The 19,284-nt window shown below is 43.9% G+C and overlaps 1 protein-coding gene and 1 pseudogene across 2 annotated transcripts in view; both read left to right on the top strand.

Moving 5' to 3' along the window:
- Positions 1-19,284, top strand: part of LOC142698297 (uncharacterized) — a 617,727-nt pseudogene that overhangs the window by 66,377 nt on the left and 532,066 nt on the right.
- The window catches only part of LOC142675554 (oocyte zinc finger protein XlCOF29-like), a 445,104-nt gene that overhangs the window by 71,008 nt on the left and 354,812 nt on the right, over positions 1-19,284 (top strand). The window lies entirely within an intron of this gene.

Below are 19,284 nucleotides of genomic sequence, written 5' to 3'. Positions count from 1 at the left end.
AGTAGTTTTGTTCGGGGTTTCGCTGGTATTTCAGTTTATACTGTGGGGGCATATGTAATCTGTGCGGAGAACATCAGGATATATGCAATCTGTGCAGGGTACATGAGGGCATAATAAGAGGGTACAATAATAGGGTAAATAAATAATAATTCATAGATATGTGTCCGGTGTCGCACTGATAAATGGTGCCCGATCTTATCCGCTTTTGGAACACTCTGCACATTTTGCATCGCCATATTCTGAGACCCAGAACTTTTTTATTTTTTCACCACCGGAGCAGCGTGAGGGCTTATTTGTTGCGTGACAATCTGTAGTTTTCATTGGTACCATTTTGGAGTACATGCGATTTTTTTTTGATCACTTTTTATTACATTTTTTTGCAATCATGACCAAAAACCAGGAATTCTGACGTTTTTTAGGTTTTTTTTTTCCGGCGTTCACCGTACGCTATAAATTACATTTTTAATTTATTCTGCGAGTTGGTACTTATACGGCGATACCATATGTATATAGGTTTTTTTCCTTTTTTTAGCGTTTACACAATAAAATCACTTATTTATAAAAATAATAATTTTACCATATTCTGAGAGCCATAATTTTTTTATTTTTTAGTCAAAAAAGCTGTGTAAGGGGTTGTTTTTTGCGGGACGGATAGAAGTTTTTATTGGTACTATTTTTGGGTACATGCGACTTCTTGATCACTTTTTATTCTTTATTTTGGGAGGGGTGGTGACCAAAAAAAATAGCGATTCTGTCGTAGTTTTTTATTGATTTTTTTTTGGGTGTTCATTGTGCAGGAAAAATAACATTATCGTTTTATAGTTGGGGTCGTTACGAACACGGTGATACCAAATATGTGTACTTTTTTAACGTGTTCATGTTTTTTCTATAATAAAAGTCTTATAGGAAAAAAAGTATTTTGTGTTTATATAACTTATAACTCATTTTTACACTTTTTTTTTTTTTTTTAAAACATTTATTACTTCTTTTTACTTGTCCCACTAGGGGACTACGAGACTTGCTGCTTTGATCGCTGCTAGAGTACATTACACTACACACATAGTGTAATGGACTCTGTCAGGCTAGATTCACACGAGCATGTTACGTCCGTAATGCACGGAAGGTATTTCGGCCGGAAGTCCTGGACCGAACACAGTACAGGGAGCCGGGCTCCTAGCATCATAGTTATGTACGATGCTAGTAGTCCCTGCCTCGCTGCCGGACAACTGTCCCGTACTGTAATCATGTTTTCATTACGGGACAGTTGTCCTGCAGTGAGGCAGGGACTCCTAGCATCGTACATAACTATGATGCTAGGAGCCCGGCTCCCTGCACTGTGTTCAGTCCGGGACTTGCGGCCGAAATACGTTCCGTCCATTACGGACTTAACAAGCTCGTGTGAATCCAGCCTCATTGTGACGTAACTGTCACTCTGACAGGAAGCCGAGGAGGACCGGCCGGAAGCTGCTCCTCCGAGGCTTCCGTACATGGCAACCCGGACTCCGTTGTCTAGCCTCCGATTGCCACAACAAGCATCGGCAGCCCCCACAATCACTTCGTGGGGCTGCCGATGTGCTTCAAACCACTTAAATGCGTCACCGCATTTAAGGGGTTAATTGCCGAAAGCAGCTGCAATGGTCCGCTGACCGGCAAGACTGATGTGTCAGCTGTCAAGGACAGCTGTCAGCGCGGGCTTGTCACTCTGTTTACACAGAGTGACAGTTTGAAATACTGACGAAAATGCACGTCATGATGCACGATCTAGCAGCCGACCATGACGTTCATTTTCGTCATCGGTCGGGAAAGGGTTAAGAAGGTAGCTGAATAATATAGTCTATGGACGATCATAAATTGTGAAATTTTATGGTTGCTGTTGGAGGATACCCTTGAGATTTGTTGGTACACTCTAAACCAGAAGTCTAATTGTACCCCTATATCTACCTCCCATCTTTTCCGCGATTGAGCGAGGTGACTAATCAGCTTATATAACCTCCCGATTGCTCCCTTTTTAATAACCATTTCTAACAAGTGCATTATGCCCCTTTTTTCCATAGGGATCTTTGTTTACATTGTATACAGTCATAGGCAGATCTTAACGGTAGGTATTTGAGGAAGTCTTTGTTAGATAATCCATACTCCGTTTTAACGCTAGAAAAGTCTCTCATATTCCATCAACTAAGATATGGGAGATCTGTGTAATTCCTTTGGTAATCCAAAAAAGACTATCAATGTTATACAATTTCCAAGGCGCCTAGATTTCTATAAAGAGGTAAAGTCAAAGTACACAACCACTAATAATATATTTCCATAATTTATGTAAGGAGAGACATTGTATACCCATTTTATAAGGTTGAGCCCCAAAAATCCCCAACTCTAAAATGTGAAATATAGTATTATATCCTATAGGTACTATTTGATCCAAAAAGGATCCATTTATAGCCACTCAGCCCCCTACCTTTAAATTTTGCGGGAAGATAGTAAAGTTTAACATCTGGAACCCCTAGACCTCCATCCGCAGCTCCCATATGTAATTTCTTAAGAGCGATACAAAGCTTCTTATCTTTCCAAATGAGAGTTGTAAATATGGAGTTTATAATTTTAAAGAAATTCTTCTTTATCCATATTAGTGCGCTAGAAATAAACAAGATTATTGGCAGGAGCACCATCTTCATAAGAGCTAATCTATCCGCCATTGACAGTGGGAGTTTCTTCCATACCATCATTTTTTTTGCTTCAGATCATCCAGTAGGGGTACACAGTTTAAGGAGTAGTATTCATTCATAGGCCAAACAACAGTCGATGTAAAGTCCTAGCACAAGAGTACCTGTAATAGTTCAGACAGTAGCAGAGGTGTAGGCACAGATGGAACTTGAAGTTAGATGACGCCACACAAGGCGGATGATATCCGGCGTGGCAGATGACACCAGACGTGCTGTATGACAACAGACGTGGCTCCAACACTAGAAGAGGCACAGGAACAAACAGCACGGGATACAGGTAACAGGGCACGGGAACACTGGGAACAGGATAACACTAAGGAACCATTTACTAAGACTAACATGGTAATACAGAACAACGCTCAGGCAAGGAGTGGAAGGGCAGAGCCCTTCTTATAGTCCTGGGTGAAATGGGGATAATTTGTAATTATTTTCACTCTAAAGAACACTGCCGAGCTGAGCGGCCGCGAGTGCTGGCGTCTCCTAGGAGGGAGACCCTGGCCAGAACACAGAGGTATGCGGCCGTCGAGTGAGTGAGGACAATGTTCCGCGACCGCGGACGTTACAAGAACCTATTATTTCCGTAGCTAAATGGTTTTCACGTGTGTACTGTGCCTCTGCAGGCCATTACACGCCATCTGGATCCAGCAGAGTGGCCCTTAAACCAAGAGGTCTATGTCGATATCATCCATGGGGCATTCCGCAAATAGATCTATTTCCTTCTGCAAAACATAAAGTCTCCTGCTTTTTTTCTTGTTGACTTTGTCTTTGCTACGAATTTTTTATATTTTTTTGTCTTTATGTCGTTATAACGATGAGGAATCAAAATGACTAATTTTTTAATATATTCATGAAGGTTTTTTTGGTTTCTATGCTCCTATGTGGGTCTTGTTTGGTTTGATATATGCTTGGGAGTTTAAACCATCATTACATTATATGGATCACCTATAGGTATGTGTAACAAAGGTATCCTGGCAGTTGTGCTTCCTGGGAGAGGTAGTACGCCAACGAGTGCAGAGCGCCATCGTTACAGCCCACAATAGCCACATATTTTTATTAATAGGCTTAAGCAACGGTTTCCCTTCAAGCCACCGGCTACAATGCAGCATTTGACAATAACAATTGATGCAGTTTTCGTCCCTATTTCCATCAGAGCAGCATGAATCTGACAAGCTGTTTTGAATCTGTCCTGTTTGGAACACACGCGGATAAAATTGTCCTGCATTTTGCTCACTCAGGGTTGCCCAGGTCATGGTCAATCACCAATTTGGGCGTATCTCTTGAGAGTACTATGCACGCCACCAAGAAAAATCTCCAGGCAAACAATTTTCAGCAGACTATGCCCTGTACTTCTCAAGGCGACTATGGCAGTTCGCTTTTCGATTGATATGTAATTCCTGATATTTATATAAACAATGTATAAACATGGTGCCTGTGAGTGCTGAAAGTGTTAAAAACAGTAAATAGACAAATTTCTGTGCAAATCACACATATCACATTCATCCTTTACAGAGAAATCGACGAACGTGGGGGTGTATTGAAATGAATGAGCGGTAGTGTACACATACATACATATATAAATACATACTATAAACACACACATACATACACACATATATACATACATAAACATACATATTATAGACACATGCTGCCACAGTGCCCTCTGTAGATGCTGCCACAGTGCCCTCTGTAGATGCTGCCACAGTGTCCTCTGCAGATGCTGCCACAGTGCCCTCCGCAGAGGCTGCCACACACACCCCAAGTAGATCGATCCATTAGGGCTCCCTCTAGGAGTGGAATCCCCAGCCAGAGCGTTGCCGATGCTTTGGCTGGGGATATCTCTGCTGTTGGAGGCCCTGACATCACTGTCCATACACTGGGACGTCAGGGGATTCTCCTGGATGGGAATGTGATATCAGAGGCAACCCCAGAGCTGGAGTCCCGGGCAGAGCACTAGTAGACTCCAGCTGTGCTCGTGACAACACTGAGACTCCTGCTCTGGGGAAGCCCCTGACATCACTGTCGATGTATGGACAGCGATGAAGGGAATTCCACAGAGTCCCGGAGCAGAGCCGATACTAGCGCTCTGCACGGGACTCCAGCTCTGGGGAAGCCCCAGACATCGCTGTCAATATGAGGACAGCGATGTCAGGGGATTCCCCAGAGTCCCGGAGCAGAGCCTATACTAACGCTCTGCACGAAACTCAGGCTCTGGGGAAGCCCCAGACATCGCTGTCAATATGTGGACAGCGATGTCAGGGGATTCCCCAGAGTCCCGGAGCAGAGCCTGTACTAGCTCTATGTCCCGCGTGCTTGAGACCCCTGGTATAATATATCTATATAGATTCTATAATATATGATTGTGATTGGTTGCTATGGTAACACAGCTGTTTGTCTGCACTATTTGTCATACACACTGTATAATATATCTATGTGCCGATCATACAGATTCTATAATATATGATTGTGATTGGTCGCTATGGTAACACCGCTGTTTGTCTGCACTATTTGTCATACACACTGTATAATATATCTATGTGCTGATCATACAGATTCTATAATATATGATTGTGGCATTATTACATATTAATAACATACAGCCCGTTATTCTACACAGGAAATAATTCAGTGATTGTATAAAGGGCTGTATGTTGTTATATGTAATAACCCCTGTAAAGCCCTTGGTGGGCACTATAGGGCAGCAATGCCCCCGACTAGGGATGCACGATGCATCGAAACTTAGATACTGTTTCGATACTGTGCATCCCAAAACGGTTCTATACCGTTATTTCATGTATTTCGATACTTGCTGTGCGGCCGCACAGCTCAGTATTGTAACACATGAATGTATGAGAGCGGGGCAGCGTCTGTGTAATAAAGAGTCCTGATAACATGTGCGCGGGTTAAGGATGATGCGATGCAGCCGGCGCTGTACTAATGAGCGCCGGCACTGAAGACAGAACATGGTGGGCGCACTACAAAACACCCCTATGTTCTGCCTTCAGTGCCTGAACCGCCGCTCATTAGTGCAGCGCCGGCCGCATCACCTCATGCAGACCGCACACGCACTTCCTGTCAGGAGTGGGGCAATGGCTGTATTACACAGCCGCAGCTCCGCTGGCGGAGATCAGAGAAACCTCTCATCTCCGCCGTTATTCCCGATGAATGCTGCGATCAAAGCTGACTGCAGCATTCAGGAGAAAATGAGAAGGGGGGATGCCCCTTGGATTGAGGGACATACAATATATGGGCAGACAGCCCAGGGCCATTGAAGGACCCCAGGGCTGTCCTACCATATTTCCTGTTGTTAGGGCATACTTAGGTATGTCCTAACAACTGCCTGTGTACTATCCGTACACAGGCTAATGTACTGGAATATAGATATGTCAGTACATTAAAGTTTAAAAAATAAAGTAATGTTAAATAAAATAAAAACATACACATACACCTTATTTTACAATAAGCATTAAAATAAGTCTCAATACATAAAACACACACATTCAGTATTGGCGCGGCCGTAATAACCTGCAGAACAATTTTTTTGCATCATTTATGATGTGTACGCTGTAAAAAAATTAAATAAAAACTGCTTTCTTTCACTTATTGTGGGGCACGAGGTGCGATGAATTTAACCTCCATGTGCCTCACATTAATAGTAATTAACCCCATTATGTACCTCACACATTAACCCATTATAACTGAGAAACATATTGGAGTTAATTACTATTAATGTGAGGCACATGTAGATTCAATTCATCATCACACCTCGCACCTCACATCAGAAAATGGAAGAACTTTTTTTTATTACTGTTGGCAAAGTATCGAATTGGTATCGAAATCGCAATACTAAACGAAGTATCTGTTTCGAAGTCTAAATTCTGGTATCGTGACATCCCTACCCCCGACTATATTATACATATATCTTCTATACTACTGTGTCATGCTACAAGTGATGACATGGAGACAAGTGATAAATAAGGCTCTGTTCACACCTTGAATGGCACCGGACATGACTTGTAATGGGGTCCATTGGGTTACACTGTGGTGTCCATTATTTCCCTCTTAATAAATTTGGGGCATTTCATGCAGACCTAGTTCACTTTACACCTGGTGTATGAAACGCCAGTCCTAATAAATCCCCCTATGACTTCAGAAGGTGATGATGGAGTTACCTGTATTCTGCCCTTGGTCTTCATCTTCTGATCTGAGCATTGAGCTCCGGCTTATACACGATAGTATTATTATAATGGAATCTTCTGATGTCAGAATGTTTATACAGATACAGGACGTCACATGACATCACAGAATGACATGGTGGAATTTAGGAAACTGCACCCCTCAAAGAATTTATCTAGGGCTTTAGTTAGCATTTTGACCCCACAGGTCTTTTGCTATATTTATTGGAGTTAGTCTGTGAAAATCAAAATCTACTTTTTTACTGAAAAAATACATTTTTATAGTTACAAGTATAAAGAAGAAAATGCACCCCAACATATGTAAAGCATCTTCTCCCGATTACGGAAATACCCTATATGTGGTAATAAACTGATGTTTGGACTCATAGCAGGGCTCAGAAGGGAAGGAGCGCCATTTGGATTTTGGAGCGCAGATTTTGCTGGATTGGTTTTCAGTGCCATGTCGTGTTTGCAACGCACTGGAGGGACCAAAACAGTGGAAATGCCACAAAAATGACCACATTTAAGAAACTACACCCCTCAAGGAATTTTTGTAGGGGAATAGTTAGCGTTTTGACCCCAGAGGTTTTTTGCAGAATTTAGTGGAATTGGGCTGTGAAAATGAATATCAACATTTTTGTCCACTAAAATTTTGCATTTTTTAATTTTCACAAGGGATAAAGGAGAAAAGGTCGCCCTAAATTTGTAAAGCAATCTCTCCCGAGTACGACAATACCCCATATGTGGTAATAATTGATTTTTTTAATAGAAATGAATTAACCTTTGCAGGACTGATCCTTTTTTGCTTTTCTATTTTAGTTTTTCACTCCCCGTCTTCCAAACACCATAACTTTTTTATTTTTCCATCAATAGAGCGGTGTGAGGGCTTATTTTTTGTGGGATGAGTTGTAGTTTCTATTGACACTATCTAAAGTACCATATAATGTACTGGACAACAAAAAGTAACATTCTTTGCGGGCTGAAATAGGAAAAAAACGTGATTCCTCCATTTGTTTTTTGGGTTTCGTTTTTACCGCTTTCACCGTGCGGTAAAAACGACAACTTTATTCTGCGGGTGAATACAATTACCGTGATACCTAAATTATATGTTTTTTTTTATATTTTACTACTTTTACAAAGAAAAAACTATTTGTTAAAAAAAAAAAAGAATTGTATAAACACATTCTGAGAGCCATTTTTATTATTTGGTCGATTGAGTGGTGTGGGGGGCTTATTTTTGGCGGGACGAGCTATAGTTTTTATTGGTACCATTTTTTGGTACATACGTTTTGATCACTTTTTATTACATTTTATTTAGAGATAAGGTGACCAAAAGACAGTGATTTGGCGTTTTAAATGCTTTATTTCTTACGATGTTGACCATGCGCAATAAATTACATTTTACTTTATTCTGCGGGTCGGTACGATTACGGCGATACCATATGTATACCGTTTTTTTGTTTTGCAGCGTTTGAACAATAAAATAAAAATTTTATTTTCTGTGTCCCCATATTCTGAGAGCCGTAACCTTTTTATTTTTCAGTCACAAAAGCGATGTAAGGGCTTGTTTTTTGCGGGACAGGTGTTCATTTCTATTGGTACTATTTTGGGGTACATGCGACTTTTTGATCACTTTTTATTCTTGGGAGTGGTGGTGACCAAAAAAACGATGCTGGCATAGTCTTTCATTTATTTTGTTTGTGGTGTTCACCGTGGTTTTATAGTTTGGGTCGTTACGAACGCGGTGATGCCAAATATGTACGTTTTTTTATTATTTTCCTATAATAAAATACTTATTGGAAATAAGTTTATATTAAACTTTTTTTTTTTTACTTTCTTTTTTTACCTGCAGCTCTGATCGCTGCCAGAATACATTACACTACCTAGGTAGTGTAATGTATTCCATCTGTCAGTGTGACGTCACAGTCACTCTGACAGTAGATCTATGAGGACGAGCCAGAGGCCATCACAAGCATCAGCAACCTCCACAATTCCATGGGGGCTGCTGATTTGCTACAAACCCCCCAAATGCGGAGATCGCAATCGAGCGCCACATTTAAAGGGTTAATTGCCTAAATCAGCGGCGATGAGCCGCTGATCGGCAACAGTGGAATGTCAGCTGTCGTGGACAGCTCAGCTCCCGGTTCCCGATGCACACTGTCACCGACAGTGTACTTAGTGAACGGACACAGTGACTTCCTGTCACTCTGACAGGAAGCCTATCAGGAGGCTGGTCCTGATAGGCTTCCATACATAGAAGACACAGAGGCCATTGTTTGGCCTCTGGTCACCATGCTAGCCATCGGCAAACCTCACGATTTCATTGCAAGGCCTGCCGATGTGCTAGAAACCTCTAAAATGCGGCAATTGCAATCGATCACCGCATTTAAGGGGCTAATTGCCGAATTCAGTGGAATTGAGCCGCTGATCGGCAAGAGTGGAGTGTCAGCTGTCGGGGACAGCTGGCCTCCCAGTGCACAATATCGCCTACATTGTGCACCGGGAACCGCGCAGTAACTGTACGTCCTCGTGCACTAAAACACTGGCCACCAGGATGTACAGTTGCGTCGTGGTGCGCCTAGGGGTTAAAAAGGGGAAGGGTCAGCCAGCTTGCACAAGGAGCAGTGGCAGGAGAACCAAGAGGTGAGTGCCGGCAGCAAGAAAGGCCGCCAGGAGCATAGAAAGGAGGAGAGGTGCGGCACTGGCCAGCAGATGCTGAGGACCTGTAAGTATATGGTGGAGGCTTGGAGCAAGAGGCAGCAGAAACCATTACAGTGACTGCCTGCTTTCGGTTTGTTAGGAAATTGAGGAGCGTGGATGTTCTCAGTGGTCTCCCAGAACCTCTCCTCAAGACCAAAATTTTTCCAATTGATGAGGAAGAGCAGTTGCCTCTGGACCTCTTGACATCCAAGATTTTGAACTCAATTTAAGCATCAGGTCTGGAAGAGGAGACTGGTGGGCGTGAAACTATTCTGGGGAAGTGATTCATGATCAGAGGTTTGAGTAGGAATACATGAAAGGCATTGGATATACACAGGAACAGAGGAAGACGGAGTTTGTAAAAAACAGAGTTGATTTGCTTTAAGATGACATAAGGACCCAAAAACAGAGGACCAAATTTAAAACAGAGAGTCTTCAGACGAATGTGTTTGGAGGACAGTCCAACTTTATCTCCAGAAGGGAACTGAAGAGGAATTCTGCACCATTTTGTCAGCATTTATATAGCCTTATCCCAGTTGCTCAAAAAATTAGCAGGTGAGAGGTTTTCTGCTGGAACTTTAGACAGAGTAGGAACTGGTAAAAATTAAAGAGAGTAGATTCACCAGTATGGTCATTATAGGCAAACTCTGCCCAAGACATAAGACTATACCAGTCGTCTTAAAGAGGAGACACAAAATTCCTGAGAAAGTTCTCCAGCATATGGTTAATCTGTTCCACTCGCCATTAAATTAAGAGTGGTAAGCAGACAAGAAATAAAGAAAGCAGCCAGATGAGCACAAGTAGGAAGACCAGGTACTGGAATGAAGTGTGCCAGTTTAGAGAAACGGTCAACTATGACCCAGATTCCAGTACTCTCCGGGTACGGAACTGGGTAGCATTTTGTCCTACAGCAGAAGTTCCTTAGCATAGTTTGAGTAAGAAGAAAGCCACTGCTGATGCTTAACCAGGTTCCTCAGATGCATTTTTGAATATGGATAGGAATGCATGTATAACAGACATTATTGGGTCATTTCATTCTCACAATGGTGACGCCCAGGCTGGGGCTTCTCCAGACAGTGGAGACAAGATGTAGGCCACTTTGGCCTTATCAGAAACAAACTGATGCGCCATAACCTCAAAATGGATTGTGCGACGATACAAAAATCCTCTGTAGGACGAAGAATTGCCATTATAGCAAGAGGGAGTTGGTAGATGATGATGAATCCAGGACTGTAGGCAGCAGCTTAAAGTGGTGGTGTTGCGCCAAAGGTGAAGCAACAGGTACAGCTGTAGATCAAATTGAACAAGACACTTTGTAACAACTGAATTAATCCTGACAGACATGTTGTCTAAAATGTTCCTGGACCAGGTAATAGACTTCAGGCAGGGGAAAATAATCGGGCTCCATGGCCTAAGCAAACAGTCATGGTCCCCATAAAAGTAGTGGCCCAAACTATCAATAGCCCATAGAAGAACCTAATTACTATGTATATTTTATACAGGGAAAGCTGGGTGGAATTTTGGAACGAGCTGGCTCTTTAAGGGAAGGGTCACTATGCGCACCAGGAGCCGCAGTGCTGGCAGAAGCCAGAAGAGGCTGAGTACTGGTAAGTATTTGGCAGCGGCGGCCATTACAATAGGTACTTATTTTAGGCTCAATGACATTTAGCCCCTTAATGACCAGGCCCTTTTTGCACGTTAATGACCCAGGATTATTTTTTGTTTTTTCACTGTCGCATTCCATGAGTCATAACTTTTTTTTTATTCTGTCGGCATAGCCGTATAAGGGCTTATTTTTAGCAGGATGAGTTGTATTTTTCAATTGCAGCATTTGGATGCATATAATACACATTGTTTTTCGCGTTATAAATTTACACCGTTCACTATGCGGCGTGAATAACATGTCACCTTTATTCTATGAGCCAGCTCGATTACGGGGATACCAAATATGTATAGGTTTTATATGTTGTTTTCCTATGTTTGTACAATAAAAATCCTTTAAAAAAAAAAAATAATTACTTGCTTTTGCATCGCCGCATTCCAAGAGCCATAACTTTATTTTTATTCTGTCGATATAGCCGTATAAGGGCTTATTTTTAGCGGGATGAGTTGTATTTTTCAATTGCAGCATTTGGATGCATATAATACATAGATAAACTTGTATTAACTTTATTTTGTGAGAGAACTGAAGATGAACAGTTATTCCAGCATTGTTTTTCGCGTTATAAATTTACGCCGTTCACTATGCGGCGTAAATAACATGTCACTTTTATTCTATGGGTCAGCTCGATTACATGTGTATAGGTTTTATATGTTATTTTCCTACGTTTGTACAATAAAAATCCTTTAAAAAAAATAAAAAAATTACTTGCTCTTGCATCGCAGCATTCCAAGAGCCATAACTTTTTTATTATTTCATCAATGTGGCCATATGTGGGCTTGTTTTTTGCGGAACAAGGTGTAGTTGTCATTGGTACTATTTTGAGGGATATGGGACTTAATGATTAACTAAAAAAAAAATTGTAACTGTTTTTAGCGTTTTTTTGGACGCCGTTCACCTGGCGGTTTAATTAATGTTAACTTTATTGTTCGAGTCGATACGATCGCGGAGATACCATATATGTGCAAGTGTATTTTTACAGTAATCTGTTGATTTTTTTTCATAAACTTTATTTAACAGTTTGACTTTTTTTTCTTTTGTCCCACTAGGGGACTTCACTTTGCAATCTTCTGATCGCAGATATAATGCTTTGGTATACTTATTATACCAAAGCATTATTGCCTGCCAGTGTAAAACTGACAGGCAATTTATAAGGCCATGTCTCGAGCATGGCAGACCTGGTAGCCTTTGTTAGGCCCCCGACTGCCATGGAAACCCATCGGCTCCCCGTTCCCTCTGTCAAACTCATTAGATGCCGTGATCGGTATTGACAGCGGCATCAAATGGGTTAAACTGCCGGAATCAGAGAGCTCTTTAATTTCGGCAGTTGCCTGGCTGTGTATAACAGCTGTCTTCCTGCTGCTGATCTCAAGGGGAAAGTGGCAGTACCGAGATCAGAGTCATGGATTTATCCGTCTCTATGCGGGAACTATTTTTTGCTTGTGATGGACATATTTGTCACTCGTCGTTAAGGGGTTAAAAGGGTGGGTGTAGCAATACTTGTGGTAGACCCATCAGGTTACTTATTATGACCTCTCTTGTTTACTATAGTCCATTCGTCTGAGGACTGGAGCGAAGGAGGCAAAAAAAATATAGGATATCTGCTGGTGTTGCCATGTTCCATCTTTTTAGAAGATCAATGCCTTCATCTAGGATATTAATTATGAAGCTCCATTATGGCTAATAATTCTTTTTATGGAGAAACACCATTTATATTTGATATTTGCCATGAAGCTAAAGGTGACAGTCATAAATTTCAGGCAGGCTTGCAGGGGGTTTGGGGATAATTGATCCCATTTCTTTGGAGATCTACCACCAGGCCATCATTGCCCCAATGGATGAATAAAGGTTGACCAACTTTATAGAATTGAAGAAACAGCAGCAACAGCCCATTGCAGCAACATATCGTTCTCACGAATCAGGAGTGTGGTAAAACTTTCTTCCCTAAATACTACACCTAATTAGCCGCCCTGACTCAAGAAAAATCCACCAACGACTAGCCTCATTAAACTACAACATTGCTAAAACTCAAAACGATTCTAAAGGTTTAGCCTCAAACCCCCAACCGCCCCCATCCCTTGCAGTCAAAATGGTTAATGCCATGGTTCCTAAGTATTAAATAGTTAGATTGTTCTATTCTGTCTTTTATGCTACAAAATAAGATTCTCCGATCGGGCCAGCATAAAAATGATGCCAACTCAGTGACAGAGGCATTACCGATACACTGAACGTCTATCCGATTTATGTTCTGTTACAACAGTTCAGCATTATTTTTATGTCTGAAAATGTATTTTGTATCCAGTTTATGTTTTTAATGCTCTACATACAGGCAGACACTGTCACGATCTAGGGGTATGTGGACCCACTAGGCCGCTCCGCTGTAGCGAAGAGACAGCTGACCAACTTACAATCTATGCAAAGTCTATGGAAGAAGTGTAGCACAAGAGTACCTGGGATAGTCCAGAGGGCGGCAAGGGCTCGGGCACAGATGGAGCGGGTTGGCGGATGGTATCCGGGATGGCAGATGACACCAGACGTGGTGTATTCCAGCAGGCATGGCAAGACATGGCTCCGATACTAAACAGGCTCAGGAACTAAACACAGCACGGGATACAGGTGATAGGAGGCAGGCATGGGTACACTGGGAGCAGGAAAACCATAAGGGACCATTTGCAATACAAACATGGGAAAACATCAACAAAGCTCAGGCAAGGAGTGGAAGGGCGGATTCCCTCTTATAGTCCATGATGATCAGGGATGGATTAGGCAATTCTTGACAGATGTGCACTGGCCCTTTAAGGCCAAGACCAAAAGTATGCACCCTAACATCGAGAGCAGAGCTGGGCGGCCGCAAGTGCCGGCATCTCCTAAGAGGGATGCCGTCACAAAGTAAGCGACGGCAGCGATCCACGACCATGGCCGTGACAGTACCCCCCTTATGCCCCCTCTTCTTGGGTCCAAAGGATAAGAGGAATTTCCTTAGGAGGGTAGGGGCATTGAGGTTCTCTTCTGGCTCCCAGGACCTCTCCTCAGGACCAAGCCCTGTCCAGTCCACTAGATAGGAAGTTCTACCTCCTACTCCCTTATAGTGCAGAATCTCCTTCACCTCAAATAAAACAGAAGAACCGCTGGGAGCGACTGCAGACCTAGGAGTTTTACTGAAGCAGTTCAGAACCACAGGCTTAATGAGGGACATGTGGAACGAGTTGGGAATCTTGAGAGTAGGAGGCAACCGAAGTTTATAGGATACAGCAATATTTAATTAGTTGTAGAACTTCGAAAAGACCGAGGAACCTGGGAGCGTATTTGTGAGAGGGCATCCTGAGACTAATGTTTCTCGAGGATAGCCAGACTTTAACTCTGGGAGAGAATTGACGGGGAACTTGTCTTCTCTTATCGGAGTGCTTTTTCATGCAGTCCACTGCCTGGAGGATCGCAGACTACGTTTGCTGCCAGATGTGAATAAAAGTCCCAAAAGAAGAATTTACTGCTGGTATCGGAGTCATGGCTGGCACAGGAAGAGGAACTCGAGGATGCTGGCTGTACACAACGTAGTAAGGGGACGAGGCAGTAAATTCACTTGTGTGATTGTTATACGAGAATTCCGCCTAGGGCAGAAGTTGTACTCAATTGTCATGTTGGGCGGAAATAAAATAGATAATTCTCCAATATTTGATTGCTCATCTCCATCTGACCATTGGACTGTGGGTGGTAGGCAGAAGAGAATACAAGTCTAACGTCTAGCAGGTTGCACAGGGCTCTCCAGAACTTGGACGTAACCTATATACCCCGGTCCGAGACAATATGTAGAGGAAGTCCATGCAGCCGGAAGATGTGCAAAATAAACAGGCTTGCCAGACGAGAAACAGACGGGAAACCAGTCATTGGAAAAAAAAGTGCCATTTTAGAGAAACGATCCATTACTACCCAGATTGGCACAGTTCATACATGAAGAGACATAGTCTGGAAGATCTATAGGTAGCGTGGGCCACCAGTACTGACAGGCTGTGAAGTCCTGAGTCTTTCGAACACCTGAGTGCCCCGCCAATTTGGAGCCGTGTCCCCAGCGGAGATTTCTCTTCCTGTCTGCAGGGCGGACAAAAGTCTTTGCAGGAGGAATGTCCCTAATTTGCAATCGGCTAGCGACAATAATTCTAGTAGGGTCTATAATGTATTGAGGAATCTCCTCAGAGTCAACAGTCTCAAATGATCGAGACTGGGCGTCAGCCTTCACATTCTTAGCAGCAAGGCAGAAGTGAAGCAAGAATTGAAACCTGGCGAAGATCAATGACCACCTGGCTTGGCGAGCATTTAGTCATTGCGCTGACTGTAAGTACGTGAGTTTCTTGTGGTCCGTATAAATGATATTAAGATGAACCGCGCCCTCCAGCAAGTGTCTCCATTCCTCTAATGCCAAATTGACAGCCAGCAACCACCGATCCCCGATGGAATAGTTGTGCTCTGCCGGAGAGAACAATTTTGAGAAAAAGCCACAAGCCACCATCTTGCCCTTAGAGTTCTTTTGACATCGTAGTGCTCCAGCACCAACGGAAGATGCGTCCACTTCCAGGAAGAATTGCCGCGAAGCATCAGAGTGATGAAGAACAGATGCTGAGGTGAAAGCGCTCTTGAGCTTAGTAAATGCCGATTCTGCCTCTGGAGGCCAAACCTTGGCATCAACCCCTTCTTGGTGAGGGCCAAGATTGGGGCAGAGATGAGAAATTTGGGATAAACTGCCGATAGAAGTTTGCGAATCCCAGAAATCTTTGTATGGAAGGAAGACCCTGTAGACATGGCCACTCCAAGACGAATCTCACCTTCTCTGGGTCCATCTTGAGGCCACGGTTAGATTCAATGTAGCCCAGGAAGGGCAGAGAGTTTCTCTTGAACACACATTTCTAAATTTTAGCATAAAGGCGATTCTCCCGTAACCACGTCAGGACTTGGCGAACGTGCTTCCGATGTGCCATCAACTCAGATGAGTAAATCCAGATAGACCACCACCCAAACATAGAGCAGGCCCCGGAAAATGTAATTTACAAATTCCTGGAACACAGTTGGAGTGTTACACAGTCCAAAGGGCATCACAAGGTATTCGTAATGGCCGTCACGCGTGTTAAATGCGGTTTTCCATTAGTCTCCTCTGTGGATACAGATCAAGTTATAAGCTCCGCGTCGATCCAGCTTTGTGAATAACTTGGCCCCACGAATTCTATCAAAAAGTTCTGAGATGAGCGGCAGGGGATACTTATTTTTAACCGTAATTTGGTTCAGACCCCAGTAGTCGATACATGGACGAAGAGATCAGTCCCTCTTCTTCATGAAGAAGAATCCGGGTCCGGCAGGGGAGGAGGATTTCTGGATGAACCATCTCTCGAGTTTCTCCTTAACATAGGCGAATAGGGCTAAAGTCTCTGACAGGGAAAGAGGCTAAACGTGCCCTCGAGGCGGTGAAGCGTCAAGGAGTAAACCAACAGGCAGTCGTAGATGCAATGAGGAGGAAGAGTCTCTGCTTCCCTCTTACTGAAGACATCCGCAAAAGTAGAATAATGAGATGGTAGAGTGATTGAGGCAGTGGAGGCAAAACAGGATGAACCTGTGGCAGGCAGTGGCCAAGGCATCTGGACCCCCATTGGAGGACCTCTCAAGAATTCCAGTCGAGGACCCCCGCGTGTAGATGAAGCCAAGGACAGAGTTGATGGCTTTAGGCAGGACGAGGAAGGTGATCTGTTCCGAGTAAAGAACTTCGACTTGTAAGGTCAGTGGTTTAGTGATAGACACAATAGGATCGAGCAATGGCAGTACATTTACAGAGGCAACAGCCAGGTGTCTCTCTAGAAGAACTGTGGGTAGATGTAGGCGATCCACTAAATCCTGCTGGATGAAATTTGTAGCTGCTCCGGAATCAAGATAGGCAGAGGAGGAGTGTCATGTCCCTCCAGAGATAATGGTCACAGGAATAGATCATTTGGAAGCGGTTTTGATGTTTGGCATAGTCGCATCTAGAGTTGCCTCACCAACCAACCCAAGGTGCTGGAGTTTCCCGGATTTTGTGGACATTGGTGCACGAAATGGCCCTTAAGACCACAATACAGACACAGACCTGAAGAGCATCTGCGCTGTTTCTCCTGCTCGGACAACTTGACTCTGTCTACCTGCATCGAACCGAACCTTCAGGCAGAGCAACAGGAGGCAATTATGGTCTCTGGAACGAGGCTGCTATTCTGTGGAAACGTCTCTCCCGCCAAACCTCCCGAGTGTGTTCCTGGATCCTCATGTCGACCCGGGTGGCCAACAGGATAAGAGCATCCAAGGTAGAAGGAAGGCCGCTAGCTCGTCCTTGATGTGTGAGGACAGTCACTGCCAAAAGGTCGCCACCAACGCCTCATTGTTCCATGCCATCTCTGCTGCAAGAGTACGAAAGGAGATAGCATACTCAGCTACTGTGGACCCTCCTTGCTTGAGGGTTAGCAGAGTGGTCACTGCAGAGGATGTTTGACCCGGCTCCTCGAATACAGCACGGAAAGTCTGTAAGAACAAGGCTAGGTCAGAGAATTCAGGTCCCTGTTGTTCCAAGATGGGGTTCGCCCATGTGAAGGCCTTGCCAGCGAGATAATGAACGCTACCTTGTCCTCATCAGAGGGGAAGAGATGAGCTCGTAGTCTAAAATGAATAGTACATTGATTGATGAACACTCCTACAGGCTCTAGGGTCACAATCATAGCGAAGAGGAAGTGAAACTGTGGATCCGGAACAGACAGGAGGAGTAACGGGCAGTGGAATAGCAGCAGTATCTGGAAGAGGAGCAGGGAGTTGATCCAGTCTGGCAATGATGGAGTTTACAGCCACAAGGAGTTCATCCTGGCACGCACGTAGGTCACGCATATCCGTCTGTATCACCTGAACTGTGGTCTTAGGCTGGCCAGCGGGTTCCATGGCCTGAGCATACTGTCACGATCCAGGGGTATATGGACCCACTAGGCCGCTCTGCTGTAGCGAAGATGCAACAGACCAACTCACAGTTTATTCAAAGTCTATGGAAGTGTAGCACAAGGGTACCTAGGATAGTCCAGACGGCGGCAAGGGCTCTGGCACAGATGGGGCTAGATGTGGTGGGTTGCGCCACACGTGGCGGAAGGCACCAGGAGGGGCAGATGATACCAGGCATGGTGTATTCCAGCTGGCGTGGCAGGTTGCGCCAGACGTGGCGGATGGTATCCGGGATGGCAGGTGACATCAGACGTGGTGTATTCCAGCAGGCGTGGCAAGACACGGCTCCGATACTAAACAGGCTGAGGGATGAAAGACAGCACGGGATACAGGAGATAGGAGGCAGGGCACAGGAACACTGGGAGCAGTAAACCACTAAGGGACCATTTGCAATACAAACATGGGAAAACTACAAAGCTCAGCCAAGGAGTAGAGGGGCGGAGCCCCTAAGACTCCAGGATGATGAGGGAATTCTTGACAGGTGCGCGCGCCGGCCCTTTAAGGCCGGGACCAAGTACCGGCATCTCCTAGGAGGGAGACGTTGGCAGGATGCCAGCGGTCTGTGGTTGCAACCGTCACAAGTTAAGGGACAGCGGCGGTCCGCGACCCGTGGCAGACACTATACTTGATGAATCACCAACAACTATGATTGATGCTGCGCTCTTGTTGTTATACTATAAGTCTACAACTTATTCAATAAAAAGACAACTGAAAATATACCAACTGCATGTGTGTCTCCGGCCTAAGGATATAGTCACACACAGCAGATTTATTACCAAAATGTCTGTGACTGTTCTCTTCATTTGAATGGGGCTTGATGAATCCATGTGCATGCTGCAGAAACAGCCCCACTCAGATATATGGAACCATTTTCAGTTGCAGAAATTTCTGCTACAAATCTGCCACATGTAAATCCATCCTAACAATCTTTTAAACATTTGTACCAAATCTGAAGAGCTTGAACTTAATTTTCAGTCTTTAACCGGTTCAGAATCTGGCTATTTTGAGCCTTCAGGACCAGACACCATTTAACCATTTT

This window comes from Rhinoderma darwinii, chromosome 1 (genome assembly GCF_050947455.1).
Source record: "Rhinoderma darwinii isolate aRhiDar2 chromosome 1, aRhiDar2.hap1, whole genome shotgun sequence".
NCBI lineage: Eukaryota > Metazoa > Chordata > Amphibia > Anura > Rhinodermatidae > Rhinoderma > Rhinoderma darwinii.
This window is presented reverse-complemented; position numbering and strand designations above follow the sequence as displayed.